Source organism: Dunckerocampus dactyliophorus, chromosome 4, assembly GCF_027744805.1.
Source record: "Dunckerocampus dactyliophorus isolate RoL2022-P2 chromosome 4, RoL_Ddac_1.1, whole genome shotgun sequence".
In the NCBI taxonomy this organism is placed as follows: domain Eukaryota; kingdom Metazoa; phylum Chordata; class Actinopteri; order Syngnathiformes; family Syngnathidae; genus Dunckerocampus; species Dunckerocampus dactyliophorus.
Genome location: NC_072822.1, coordinates 14,014,838 through 14,029,624, shown reverse-complemented (window position 1 = coordinate 14,029,624; position 14,787 = coordinate 14,014,838). Strand labels below are relative to the sequence as shown.

At 39.9% G+C, this 14,787-nt stretch overlaps 1 protein-coding gene across 1 annotated transcript in view; it reads left to right on the top strand.

Moving 5' to 3' along the window:
• The window catches only part of rasa1a (RAS p21 protein activator (GTPase activating protein) 1a), a 68,217-nt gene that overhangs the window by 14,121 nt on the left and 39,309 nt on the right, over positions 1–14,787 (top strand). The window contains exons 3-4 of the mRNA XM_054773450.1: positions 1,422–1,521; positions 9,343–9,438. The gene's annotated coding sequence lies outside the window, so the exon portion shown is untranslated. The remainder of the gene's footprint in view (positions 1–1,421; positions 1,522–9,342; positions 9,439–14,787) is intronic.

The following is a 14,787-nucleotide window of genomic DNA, read 5'->3' as shown; positions in this document are numbered from 1 at the left end:
AGACATACTGTCTCATCTGCTTTCACAAAGACGCAATATAGATCCACCATAGAGTGAGAGTTTGTCACTTTGCTCACCTATACATACTGCAAATGCACCTCTATTCAGTTAACTACAGTACTGCAACTTCTGTTGCTGCTGTGTTGTGCGATATACTTGTTAATAAATAGCCATGTACTGTAGTCCAAGAGTACTACATTTTCCATTTCCCATGCACTATAAAATCATTCTTATAGGTAAAAAAAATAATAGTTACATATTGAGTTTTAACATATTTAATTCTGCCAATATCTCCTGTTTCCAATTAATTGCTGTCCTCACCCTTTGCGGTTTTAGGTCAGTACACGCCTCAGCTATAATTACAGCTTTGGACAACTCTGCTTTCGATTACGCTCGAATTTAATGTGATTATTTAAAATGATTCAAACAATTTCTCATATTTGTCCAATAAGATTAGTTTAGATTAGATTGTTTCTTGGGTTTCTTGTTCATTTTAATGTCTGGTACAACTACCTTTGTTTGGACAAATACAATGATGACAACAAAAATAGCTCCTAAGAGTTGAATTTAAGAGCTGGTACCTACCTTTCCATGGTTGACTTGATCACTACTGGGCTTACATCGACGGCAATGGCATTGTACTGCCATGACTGTACATTCCTTTTCATACTAGATGCTCGTTTTTAAAAAGAAAAGAAAAAAGAAAACTGTATTGTTGAGAGAGAATGAATCATTGATAAAGGGTATGGTGACAAACATTCAAATGATCAATGGTGATGGGGGGGAAAAAACATCATCTTTGTTATATAACGGAGTCATTTTTCATAAGACTACAAATACATTCCACCTTGTTATTAGAAGTAACAAAGGAACATTAGACAGCTGCTAATGTAACCAATTTGTCTTCGTGAGAGTCGCTAATGGCGTAAAACACAATAGTGCATAAACTCACCAGAAGGGAACTTCAGATGTTATGGCATTTCCCATTAAAAATGGAAGCCCAATCAGCATTGTAATGGGCCTTAAACAACAACCAATCTAATTTCACTCAATCATACGAGATGCACAGCTGAGAAAATGCTGAGCAGTGCATAGTACTGTGTGAACGAAGACTGTCATGGAACAAATAGGTGGGTGTTGCTCAGCAGGTTCAGAGACTTCTCATCAGGTCACAAGGTCATAATCACTGGTCCCCTTAACACTCAAACACCCTCAGCCTGAATCAACCCAATAACATACTGTTATTATGGTGTGAAAGCACATACTGTATAAAGCAGCAGGACGCAGAAATGGAGGAGGGAGGTTGCTGCATTGACGCTGCAGCCCTCCCCTCATGATTTAGTGGCTCACTAAATCACAGACATTGTAAACAAAATTTATGCCATTTAATTAAGCTTTTGCACAATTATCTTTATTTACAGCTGCATGAAGCAAGCAATGGGGAAACTCGGGGCAGTGGAAGGCGAAGGGAGAGGTTGTAATTTCCATCCAATTCTTCTCTTCCTTGTCTCAACAGCACTGGTGAGTATGTAGCACTGCCTGCTTATAGTTTTATCATTTCTGCCTTGGGTAAAACGGTAACCTGATTTTTGTTGAAGCACGTTTTATTTGACTGTTTTTTCCAACCAATCTGTTCCCCTATTTTTTTTAATGGGTCTGGCATACCATAATATCATGGAATGTGATATGATGTGCTATTTTACAACAGCACTACATCTGTCAAGGCAACATGAGATAATTGCATCATCTGTGGTGCAGCAGTGCCATCTACTGTGCAATTTTAAATATCCATTCAAAATGTTCAGTGACTAACGTTTTTAATCAAAAAAATTCTGCATTTTTTTTAAATTACACAAATCTTATTACATTAATTGCTTGTTCTTTTTAATTAATTGATTTTTTTAATGACAAAACACCTAGAATAATATCACATCATGATTTACTTATTATTCTTGAGAGCTTTGACTATAGTTGATGTAATTTTGCATACTACATTATGAGATATTAGGGCCACAGTGAAAATTGTTTTTTAAAAAAAAAAGAAAACGAGTAAACTTTAATCAGAAAAAAGTCGAGATATGCAGGTATAATATAATTTTCAGAAATATATTGCCAGTATAATGTTGCAGAGCGGCCAGCAGAGAGCGCTTCACCACCACTTTCCTCAAGATGGGACGTTATTCTTTTTATTTCTTTACAAATGAAATACAGTACAATAAAAGTATTTCTAGTGGCGATTCTGGTCATTTAAAGTAACTATGCGACTTTATTTAATACCCACAAATCAAAATTCCACCAGCAGTATTATGTTGTTAAAGTTACTGCTGCTACTACTGATATTACCTGCAATAGAAGCATCATTTTATTTGTTCTGTCCATCACAGGAAGTTCCTTGTTTCCTTAGACAAGCCAGAGTAGTGTTTTGTTGGTGTGCATCAAGTCTTATTGTGTATGAGATGGGACATGAACCAGCCCTCGAGAGGAAGCATTCTCTGTGGCACAGCTAGATTTACTTCTCATTATATTTCCGACAAAGGGGTTTGTTTTGGATGCTGCTGACCGGGAGAGCGACTTGCGGAAATGTTTTCAAGAATAAAAAGCAATTAAAGGTTATAGACGGAAGAAATCGCACATGATGAACCTATATTATTATAGTGAATCTTAGGAATAAAATACCCTCAAGCAAACCGCATGAAAAAAATCAATGGTAAAAAAAAATCCAAGCAGTATTCCTCTTTTAAAGATTTGCCCTAGATTTCTCCACCTGCAGTGGCCGTCTTTTTCCACTCTCATCCGCCATTTTTCCTCTACTTGTTACAAGGCAAAACAAAAAGCCGCCTGCTGAGATGTTTTATAGTGCATGGCTGCTGCTCTGCGGAGACCCACTTTACCTCATCATGTCATCTATTCCAGGAGGTGAATTAAATCAAATGCAGTCACTTCTTGCTACTAACCACTGTGCTGTTTTGTATGGTAATCTCACTAATGTATAACATAATATTGGAATCTGGCTTTTCGTCATCATTTGTATTCAATCATATAAAGAGCATCGTGTGAAATATGAAGCAAAATAACAGGAACTGTAATAAGTAGCTTTCTGCCATACAGTACTTGTGTACAATTCTCCCCACTTAGTTCCTGCTTTTATGCTGAATCTAAGGACAGAATGTACAAAAGTGTTTCTGTAGAATGACATATAGTAGAGTCATTGGTATGACCCCAGACTGGTTAGAATTTCTTTTGTTGTCAGTATCGCTTTATTTATTTAACATTAATAGATCAATAAATGATCAATCAATAAATAAGCTATCTTGTTTGGGCCACGACCTAAAGCTGGCTTGGAGTTTTGGCCCCCTGTGCAATTGAATTTGACACCCCTGGTTTTATAGCAATCAATGCAGGCCACATCCTGCATTGAAATTGAAATACGAAACACTTATATGCAAGGACAACGCTGGAAACCCACAGCAATTCAGCATGCGGACTTAAAATATGGAACGGATTGAGCAAGGAGCTAAAACAATGCACCAAAAAACAATACAAGCAGTTGATGTTTTCTAAATACAAGGCAGAAGAGTCTTGCTTTATTATGCTTGTCTTCATCCTATTTATTTATTATTATATAAATTATTATATTTGTTGTTCTGTCACGTTTGTTTTATTTATGATTATTTATTTATTATTACACTGATTATTATATGGAATAATATTATATGGAACACAGGAAGTGAATAATATGTACTGCACAAGAAGTGGAACGGATGGGGGGGGTAGGGTTAAATAAGCATTGCTTCTTCCTACTCCTGGACATGTGGAACTGTGAAATGATCCATGGGATGTTTTCCATTGTAACCTGCATGCACGTTCAAATAAAATTAAACCAAACCAAACCAAACATCCGCCCCGCCAAAGCTTTCAATTTGGCCTGCCAAACATCACCCAAGTAATGTAAAGTCTAATGGGCGCCACACACGGGAGGCGACAAACGACTGCAACTGGCGAAACTCATCGCCAACGCATAGCAATCCATGCACACAGAAGGCCGTGAGCGGCTGTGACCAGCTACACCGGTGAGCGACGTGTTCAGATCCAGAGCGAATTGTACGAGTCTCCCAAGGTTTTGAATTTGGAAGTATCAAAGTATTTCCAAGGAGGAAAAGCAGCCGGTGTTAATCGAGTACTCTTGCTAGTACCGGATCTTGCTAGTACTGAAGATAAACTTACATATAAATGTCTGTGTAACTGAATGTAAACTTACCCGCTATGTTTACTGTGGCACCAACGAGTTCTGTATTTTTTACTTTGGACCTGTGCAAGACATGAATGCCTTGCTATGTGATGTATTCCAAGGCACTGTAACTTGTATACATGTTCAAGTAAATTAAACCATAACTTTAAAAGCAAAACAATAATAAAATGTCATAAATAACGTCAGTCGTTGTCAATTTAATATTACATTGTTGAATGTCACAGTTCCAGTGACACTGGCCCCACACTGAGTCTCCGTTCTGTTGGTGATGACAGTATTTAATCCCACACTTTCTTAAAATATGTTCTGCAGGTCAAATGTGCTGCATAAAGTCATAACATCAGGGGCCCAGATCATGCATTGTTAAACATCCAACAATACACAACAGGGTTAAACAGTGGGCGGTAGCACAGGTGATTGTAAAACCCAGTCGGTCTAAGTGGTGGATTTGCTAAGAGGCACCACTGATCAATAAACATGATACACTGTTGAACAGGTTCTTTCATCCCCAGAGATTTGTGCCCGGTCCACACTGTTTACAGTGGGGACGGAGGCTTGCTGTATAGTCGTGCGGTGGACAGAATACTTTGAGACCCTTCTCAATCCCATTGACATACCTTCCATAGAGGAGGCAGCGACACAAACATGGACAGGTCCATCACCAATTCTGAGGTATCTGAGATAGTCAAAAACTCCTCAGTGGCCAAACTCCGTGGGTGGATGAGTTTCACGCTGAATTCCTCAAAGCACTACTGTAGATGTCTTGATTTTAGGGACTGTCTTGGTTGACATGTCTCTTCAACATTGCATGGAAGTCAGAAGCAGTACCTCTGGATTGGCAAACTTTTTAAGGGTGACTGAAGGAAGTGTTCCTCCTCAGCCTCCCTGGAAAGTCTATTCCAGAGTGCTGGAGAGAAGGATACAACTTTTACCTCAGCTACAGTACAAGAGGTGCCATGTGGTTTTTGTCTTTGTTGAGGGACACTGAACCAGCTGTATAGCTTTGCAAGGGTACTGGAGGGTACATGGGAGTTTGCCCAACTAGTCTACATGTGCTTTGTGGACTTGGACAAGTCAGTCGAAAGTATCTCATGCGGTGTCCTGTGAGGGGTGCTCCGGGAGTATGGGTTTGGTGGCATGCTACTACGTGCCTTTCGGTCCTCGTACAACAGGAGCAGGAACCTGGTTTGCACTGCCAGCAGGAAGTCGAATTTCTAGGCGCAGCCAATGTGTCGAGGGGCCCAGTTTTGGGGCCTTAGGATGTCATCGCTGCTATTTGCAGATCTTGCAACTCGGTGCTTTGCACTGATGTGGTAGGCTAAACATTAGCTGTTTCGGTGGTAAGCAAACTCCTTCTTACAAAGAAGGCATATCACTTTACCCTTATCAATGGTGCCGTTCAGGCGTTTTGAAATGTAAATTTCCCATTCATTGGGTCGACAACTTTCACATGCTTCTCCATTTTCACGTCTCCGCTCCTCTCCTCCTTGCTCCTCACCTTGCCCTCCCAACCGCAATGGGAGCCTATCCGTTAATGCTAAACAAGCCCAAAAACAATGACAGCCAACCAATGTCCACGTCAAGGTGTGATGTTTTCCACCCCCAACAACTCAAGTACAAGAAGCCAAACGCATAAAACAGATTTTATAAAAAGGCAACTTGCAAACAGAACGAGTAAAGTTAAAGATAAAAAATAGTGCATTAAATATGACTGTAATTAATTAATCACAACTAATGTTTTAATTTGACACCCCTAGTCATAACATGGACACATTATTCCATGAGATGAAATTATATTATATTTTATGAATGGATGTCTTGTAGCTGGAAATTACATAAAGTGTCAAAAGACTGTAAGAAGGGGTGTTAAAGATAATAATAGTCATCTTATCAGTGAATTATCAGATAATTTTGCAATTCCAGCTTTCAAATCTTTCTCTGTAAGGATAGGATACATTGGATATGCCTGTACTGAGAAAGGCTACATGGAACTATCTATCAAATCATAAATATTTCATTAATATCCATCCATTTTCTATACCGCTTCATCCTCATTAGGGTCACGGGGGCATGCTGGAGCCTATCCCAGCTGACTTCGGGCGACAGGCGGGGTACACCCTGGACTGGTCGCCAGCCAATCGCAGGGCACATATAGACAAACAACCATTCACAATCACATTCATACCTATGGACAATTTAGAGTCGCCAATTAACCTAACATGCATGTTTTTGGAATGTGGGAGGAAGCCGGAGTACCCGGAGAAAACCCACACGCACACGGGGAGAATCGAACCCAGGTCTTCCCGATCTCCAGGCTGTTCCTGTATTGGCCAACGTGCTAACCACTAGACCACCGTGCAGCCTTATTTCATTAATATATCTTAACAAAATGTCTTGCAATCTTATTAATTCACTTTCGTTGAAAATGTGGTCAGGTTATGAAAGAATAAGAGCTTAATACGTCTAAATATGTCTATAATGAACTCGGAGCTTCTGTGCCAATGCCCTAATTTCGTATTTTATCTCACGCAATACAATATCTATTTTTGCAGCATTTTGTTAGCAGGGTGATAAAATACCCTGGGGCAATGATAAAGATTCCTGCAAATGCAATCCACTATTTATCCACAACTGCCTACTGTATATATAGCAATGCTTTGTGGGTCCCATATGAGATCATGTTTTGTGTATGACATTTGTGTGAAGGTAAGTAAGGCAACTGAGAGTTACATGTCCTCACCCTGGGAGCGCATTGGTACTGCTTTGACTGTCAGCACGTCTTTGGGGATGCTCCATTATTTACACTGTGCCTTCCTGTGACCCCGATGAGACATGACAGGAGCTACAGGAAGCTCATAAATTAAACACAGGGGCCTAAAAGCACAAGGGGGGGACGGTACTGGGTGATGGCAAGGCCTGGGGAGACAGCAGAGCAGTGAGGCTGCAGATTGCACATGTCGCATGGCCCAAGGGGCAAAAGGGAGGTGAGACAGGAAGGAAGGGATGGAGGGACAGGAGGAGGATGAGCAAGCTGGAGAGAAAAAGCTTATGGAAAATAAAGTAGTCTGAGGATGTAACAGAAAAGACGTGCTAGAAACCCACATGAATAGCTGCAACGCTATTGAGAGCTTGTAATGAGGCAGACCAGCAACAGCAGCCTTAATTTAGCCATGAGACATGAATCCCTTCCTGATGCACATAAAACACAGCAGCGAAAGATGATGTCATACATTGAGCGGACAGTCAGCAGGGAGTGTGATGTCTCAGCTGTTGCTCAAATAGGCCGAGCAACGAGCGGCTTCTGGTGTCATGCAGCATGCTCAGACGGGATGGATGGATTGGATAACCTCATTTAGACCCTTACTCATTGATGCAGCAAACCAGCACGCAGAAGCCCAGGCCCATAAAAAAAGAAAAACGTCCCCCTCCTCCTGTAAGTGAAGTAATACAATTTGACTGATGGGTATTGAGGGCACATACAATTTGAGGGATGGTGACTTTTTTCCTCGCTTTGTGTACACACATCAATGGACTTTTACATTGAGGGTTCACAAATGCACAAATGTTTGTTTATCAAGCCAAATGTTTCTGGAGGGATGATGCACATTTAATCTCAAATGCAGTTATCATTAGCTTGATAGAACCATGATTTAATTTATGTTTTCATGGTTTTAACATTGGGAGACAGGGCCATATAAACAATGAAATGCCACAGGTTATTTACAAGAGTAACCAAAAACAGAGCAAAAAAAATCATTTAAGATAGAAAGAAGTTTTTATCTATAATAAGTGTACCTTTGAAAGATCATTTTAAAGGTTTTAATACACCTATCAACACGAGACTGGATAATGTGTTTGCTTCATGCCATTTTTTGTTAATTAAACATTCTGCTGTTTTTTTGAACAGCTCAACACAAAATGGAGCTCAACGTATAAAAAACAAACACAACAAGTTAACATTGCTAAGGTAAACTGTCCATCACTCAAATATCATTCTCTTCAAGCAAATAATCTCACAAAGTAGAATTGTGACTAACATTACAAATAAAAGTTTGCATAAACACCCACCAACAGAAAAAAAAAAAATTGACAACTGAGAAAAAAGTGCTCAAGATCAGTCAGTGGTTTACAGCAGTGGTCCCCAACCTTTTTTGACCCACGGACCGGCTTGTGATCCCACATTCGTACATAGTAGCGATCAAATTTATCTTATTTATTATGTATTGTTTAAAACTAAGACATGAATAACATCAAATTAAAAGTACAAAATGAATGCTGACCCACCATCCACCAGTTCAAGTTGTTTTTCCAGAGAGATTATTACATCACTGTTTGACGTGTGCTAAAAGGCAGCATGCTAGCATGAATTAACTTGAGACAAATGTGCACATTAGCACTCAATAAGTCATCAAAACCTACCTTTATGCATTCCCACATAGTATCAGCATTTGACACCAAATATGAGGTGAAAGAAAAATGGTAAAAATACAGTAGTAGTCTATCTGTGCGGCATATGAGAGAAAGTTAGCACACGCACTGCGTCAAGTGAGACGAATGTAACAGAGAGAATCCGGCCACTTTTTAAAATAAAACATAAAAAAATGAAATAATGGAAATTATTTTTTCTTTCTGTGCGGCCCAGTACCGGGCCACGGCCCGGGGGTTGGGGACCACTGGTTTACAGAACTCCTGCGCCCATACGCTCTAGTGCAGCCAGGCTGTAGCTTATACTTCACTTCCAAACACTTTTTTACAGAGACATACAGACAATTATCAAGGAAATGAAGCCTAATACTATACAGTATTTCCCACCACATCTTTTCTGTCACACCATAGAAGCGGTGTGACAGGGAGGCACCCTGGGGTGCTCCACAGCACCAAACCACCAGTCAGTGGGTTGATCCATGTGTAGCAGACTCTAATCGAGTGTTGTGCATTAAAAGAAGCGAGACGTTCTGGATGGGTCTAAAACAGGGATTTTATTGATTCTGCACACACACACACACACACACACACACACACAGATGCTCATCATTTTTTGTGTTTCATGATATTTGAGAGTAACTTTTTACAAGACTTGCCTCTTCTTTCAGCCTCATTTATGGACCCCAGGAGAGCCTCTTTCCATCACATCAATGATGGCATGCCCAGATGAGATAAGGAAACGCCCAGACCAGCGTGGTGCCAAGGTGATATCATCCAATCATCAACCTCAAACACGGGCACTGAGCCACACAATACATTTTCATATGGAGGAAAGACCTCATCCCTCACTTTCCCATTATATAATCTGGACGTTTTCTTCCCTGCAAATATTGATCCACACAGCTTGTCTTATAAAATGGGAATTTGTGAGCATGATATATCTGAAAGGGAGTTAGGCTTATCAACTTGAACAGAAAAATATCGCTGAAAACCTCTAAAGCTTAACAAAGCCTGTCTTATTGATGCCGTCCATTAGTTGTAATTGTAGTCGGTCTTTGGAATATCACTTGTCGATCTACTTGTACTTGAGTCCTCTCAATCCCCCTGGGAGCCCATCTGGACAAGAATCTTTCTGAGCAGTATGACAAAGCACAATTGTGCAAAGGCAGACCTGGCACTGACACAGACACGACAGACTAAATACATAAAGCGATGTAGATACAGCATGTAGCGTATTAAACAATAAAGCCATTACCAAGGCCGGCTGGAGGAAATGACAGACAGAATGCTGTCTGCTATAAAAAGTGGAGTTGACATTTAGTATAATTTCAGTGTCATTCATTATTTCAACATCAAGAGCTGCTGCAGCTTCATGCTAGTCTTTATCAACAAGCACATACACCACAATGACATGTAGACAACGTTGGTCATGTTGCTAAATAGGAAATCAATTATGGTGAAAATGGGAACCAGCTAAACACTACACAGTGGAACCTTAAAACTTGAATGCTGCTACAAGTCTTGCAATGTGGGAAAAAAACAGGTTACGGGAGATTTCAGCTCAGTAAAGGATTAACTCTCAAAGTCTTGTTTCTTCTTTGGCTTTTCGTGATGCCAACACAGAAGGGTACCATCAGTGGCTAGGAGGAGAAGTGTGATGATGACCATAAAATAGGAAAAAACTTGAATAGAGGTACAAGTCTCTGTCCCGGCTGCTCAGTACACTATGGCTAAGTTGACAATGAGATAGCATCAACATAAAAGAAGAAGCTTTCCAAATCAAAGTGATCTGGAAAAATAGGCTTGACATGTCACACAAAACCATATAGCGTAATTTCCAGTGTATAAGACCACCGGGCAGCCATGGCAACCATTGGCCAATGAACTACTCTGCTGGGAAGAAATGCATTATATTGTATATTTGCGATATTACTGTATAGTTTAGGATATAATTGTACATTTCTTAGCTATCGTTTGAGTGTTAAGTTGCTGTGTGATGATTTTAGCCTTCTATCTAAGATGACACCGTGAGTCAGACTGTTATATTGAGTAATGACAATATTCGATTTCGAATGGGTTGATAAGCTCGTCTTATCAACCAAAGAAAGAGCTACCGTTTCTTGACCGACTCACGAGCGGCACAGTATTTAAATGGTTAGTAGTACAGTAGTTCTGAAGTATAGGAGATGTCACGAGATGAGAACATGGTCATAAATTAGCCGCACCTCTGTATAAACTGCAGGGTTGAAAGTTTAAGAAAAAAGTAGCAGCTTATACAGCGGAAATTACGGTAGGTCACGCGAGACTTTGTCATATCATGTGAGACTTCAGCTCATTGAGCATGGCAATACAGAAGGTTACCTTTGATGGCAATAGGAAATTTGCATGTATTGCAATAGCTAAGTCTACAATAAGGAAGCAGCAATAATAAACAAAAAGAATGGCATGTACACTTCAAAGTCAGCTGTGTTACGTCCTAATATGAAGAGATTCACCTCATAGGCACACGCTGTAATCTTCCTCTGCATGTTTTTCTTCATCAAAAGATCAGTATTTTTGCTTTTTTTGTTTTATTAAGTATTGTTATACAGTGGTTAACATATTTTTACACTTGACATTTATTGCTTGTACAGTTAAGGTTTTATGATGGTGACAGTTTGATCCAGGAACAGATTATTTCTATCCTGGTTTATTTCTATGTCTCTTATTTGTTTGGCGAAAAATTCTAAAATATAAATATTTTGAAATATGAACAAGTTGTAGGTCAACCAGCATTTCACCAGCATCAATACTGAATCCCAAATACTGTACGTCAGGGGTGCTCACATTTTTTCAGCCTGCAAGCTACTTTCAAAACGACCAACTCCCAAATAACTACCTCCTACTATAAAATAGAAAATATATATACAGTATTTACTATATTTATATGAGTATTTATGTACGTTGTGCATGTATATCAGAGGTGCACAGACTTTCAGCATGGAAGTTACAAGTCAACATGAGTTACCTCTTACTATAAAACATATAACATATATATAAAGTCAAAGGAGTTGATATCATTCACAAAGAATTCACCATTCAATTCAATGTGGCAATAAAGATTATTACACATATTTCAATAGTGCACACAACACTAAACAGTTGTGTGCATAACCTGAGTACCGGTAAAATGTCAGTCAAAACAGCTACGTGGCGTTCATTACAAGTAGACACACAGTTCATGTATTAGCCCAGTTAGCATTTGCTATCAAACATTACCTATATACAAGAAATGAAAATGATTATGCAAAAGACAACGCAGCCGAAGTCAACGCAACATATTGAAAAGGTTTCAGAAAGAGGCACATTTTCCAATTAATCATGAAATAATAGTTCAACAAACGGAAGTGTAGAAATTTCATTTTTTATAGTGAAATGCAAAGCAAAGCCATCAAACAATTCACTTTTTTTGTACATAGCTAGCGGCTACAAGTGAAAGAATAACTTTTGTGATACATATGGCCTCCTCCTTCTCCTGAGCTACAACCTTTTCGTGGTGGAGAAGTTTGCGTGTCCCAATGATCCAAGGAGCTAAGGTGTCGGGGGCTTTAATGCCCCTGGTAGGGTCCCCCATGACGAACAGATCCTAGCTGAGGGACCAGAAAAAGAGTGGCTCAACAGACCCCTATTAAGGCGAGGGGCCTAAGGGGTCAGGTGCAGCGTGAACTGGGTGGCAGCTGAAAGCGGGGACCTTGGTGGTCCGATCCTCGACTTCAGCAGCTAGCTCATGGCATGTGGAATGTCACCTTTCTGGTGGGGAAGGAGCATGAGCCGGTACACGAGGTTACGGCTAGATATAGTCAGACTCAAGTCAACGCACATCTAGGGCTGTGAAACCAGTCCTCTCGAGAGGGGCTGGACTTTATTCCACTCTGGCTTGGCCGGCAGTGGGAGGCGACGGACAGGGGTGGCAGTTCTTGTTGCGCCCCGGCTCGTGGCCCCTACGTTGGAGTTTAACCGGTGAATGAAAGTGTAGTTTCCCTCCGCCTTTGGGTGGGGGGATGGGTCCTGACTGTTGTGTGTGCTTCTAAAAGTTTAGAATATGTGTAATGTTTTGTAGCTCCATATTTTTCTTTACTGGAAAAGGAGGCAAAATGGCTCTTTTGATGGTAAAGGATGCCAACCGCTGGTACATATGAAGCTTTCTACAGAAGACTGGTGCATAGCGAGACTTCTATTGAGCCTCCAATGCCTAGCCACTCTTACAACAAATTGAAAAGTCATGCTTGCACAGAGCTGCCACCGTCCCTCTCTAAAAGTGTGACTGAGCAGGACATGTGCTCGGTCGGTCCGACCACCCCCACCCACGCCACCACCACTCTGCATCTCCATATACGCATTCAAGTGGCAGCTGCAATTTCCCCATTTGCCAGTTGAAAAAAAAAAAGAAAGACCGGGGGAATAAAACACAGTAAGGGCTTTTTAGTGTCTTTTTACATTGACCTTGTTTTGTTTTTATTTACTTGTGATTCATTCATTCATTTTCTACCACTGTTCAGGATCTCAGATGAGCCGGAGCCTATTCCATCTGACTTTGGGTGAGAGGTTGGGTGCACCCTGAACTAGTCACCAAGGCACATATAAACAAACAACCAGGACAAAATAACAGAATTTCAAAAAATCTTCAGCGCTGAGATCAAAACCGCATCAGCTGTACCATTACACCCGAGAACTAACAGGTGAATTTTGCCATTTTATTCTCTTATTCAACTGCTTTTACAACCCTGTCTACACACATCTGTTCTTCATAAATAACAGAAGCACTGGAGCATGTAAAAATGAGAAGCTTCGGTAAGTAAGCAGATCAAGTGCAAAAAATAGAGACGTATCCAAAGCAGGAACACACCAGAAAGCTACAACCAATAGTACAAATAATATTAAAGGACAAACTCATATTGAATGTGAAATAATGTATCTATATTAACAAGAAATGCTGGATAGGATTACTTAAAATGTCATGTTTAAATTTAAAATTCCAGTACAGCTCATTAAAGTTTAAATGCCTGCTTGACATCGAACATGACATGGGCAAGTTTCATAAATCCAATGCAAGCAATGTTGGAAAAGCAGACCCCCTAATCCCAAGGTCCTTTGCTCACGCTATCCCTGCATGTGTCACTCACCGCCTTTTTTTTTAAACTTTTATGTCTGTGCTGTGAATTATTCACTCAATGTCCTGATGTGACTACAAGTATCCTTGGATTGAACTGAGGCCAAGCGGGCTCATGCATGCTTGCAGCAGAATGCGTCTGAATGGGAGACACATGGTGAGACATTTGACTCTCACTACTGAGCATTAGGTATTCACCCGCAATCGAAAGGAGCTCCAGTATAAAAGCTGGATCAAAAACAACTGTCTTTACAGATTTTCACTCAAAACGTTGATTGTACATGTTTGTGGTTTGTAGTGGTGTAGGTCTACACTGCATCATACTATATGAGCTGTTTGTTATATATTGCCCCTTAATGTAACTCAGAAACATAACCAAAATATGAGAAATCTCAATATGATTCATGATTAATGAATGTCCAAAATTGAGGAAGGAAACATGACATTGCCCTGCTATAGTTTTTACTCTGGGTTTTCAAAGTGTGGCACAATGAGCCGCCTCGTAGAGCATAATACAGACGTTACCTCTGATCTACTGGAGCGTATTTTCTGTAGTTTCTGTAAAAATCAATTCGTATAAATAACTGAAATGATCTTAGCAGGTATGACAAATGTTTTTCTTTTCTTAAGTTGCAACACCTCCCCATAAGTTTTCGGGTGCCTTCCAAGGCAGGCCTTCCTCACACTTTGAAAAGCCACTGGTTTGTACCAATACTTTTATTTCTTTACACAAAACAATTGTTCCAAATAAGCTTTAATAAGGTTTTTCAGGACACAAAGAAGTGTGACTATTTGCATTGTGAAGCAGCTTGAAAATAGACATATCAAGTAAGCAAGTATGAATGTATTAACATTTTAATTTAATGCTTGCTTGGTGTAGTTTTTATTTATTTTTATGTATTGTTATAATTACAGTAGTAGTAGTATTTTTATTGGTCTAAAGCAGTGCATGGGCCAACAGGGA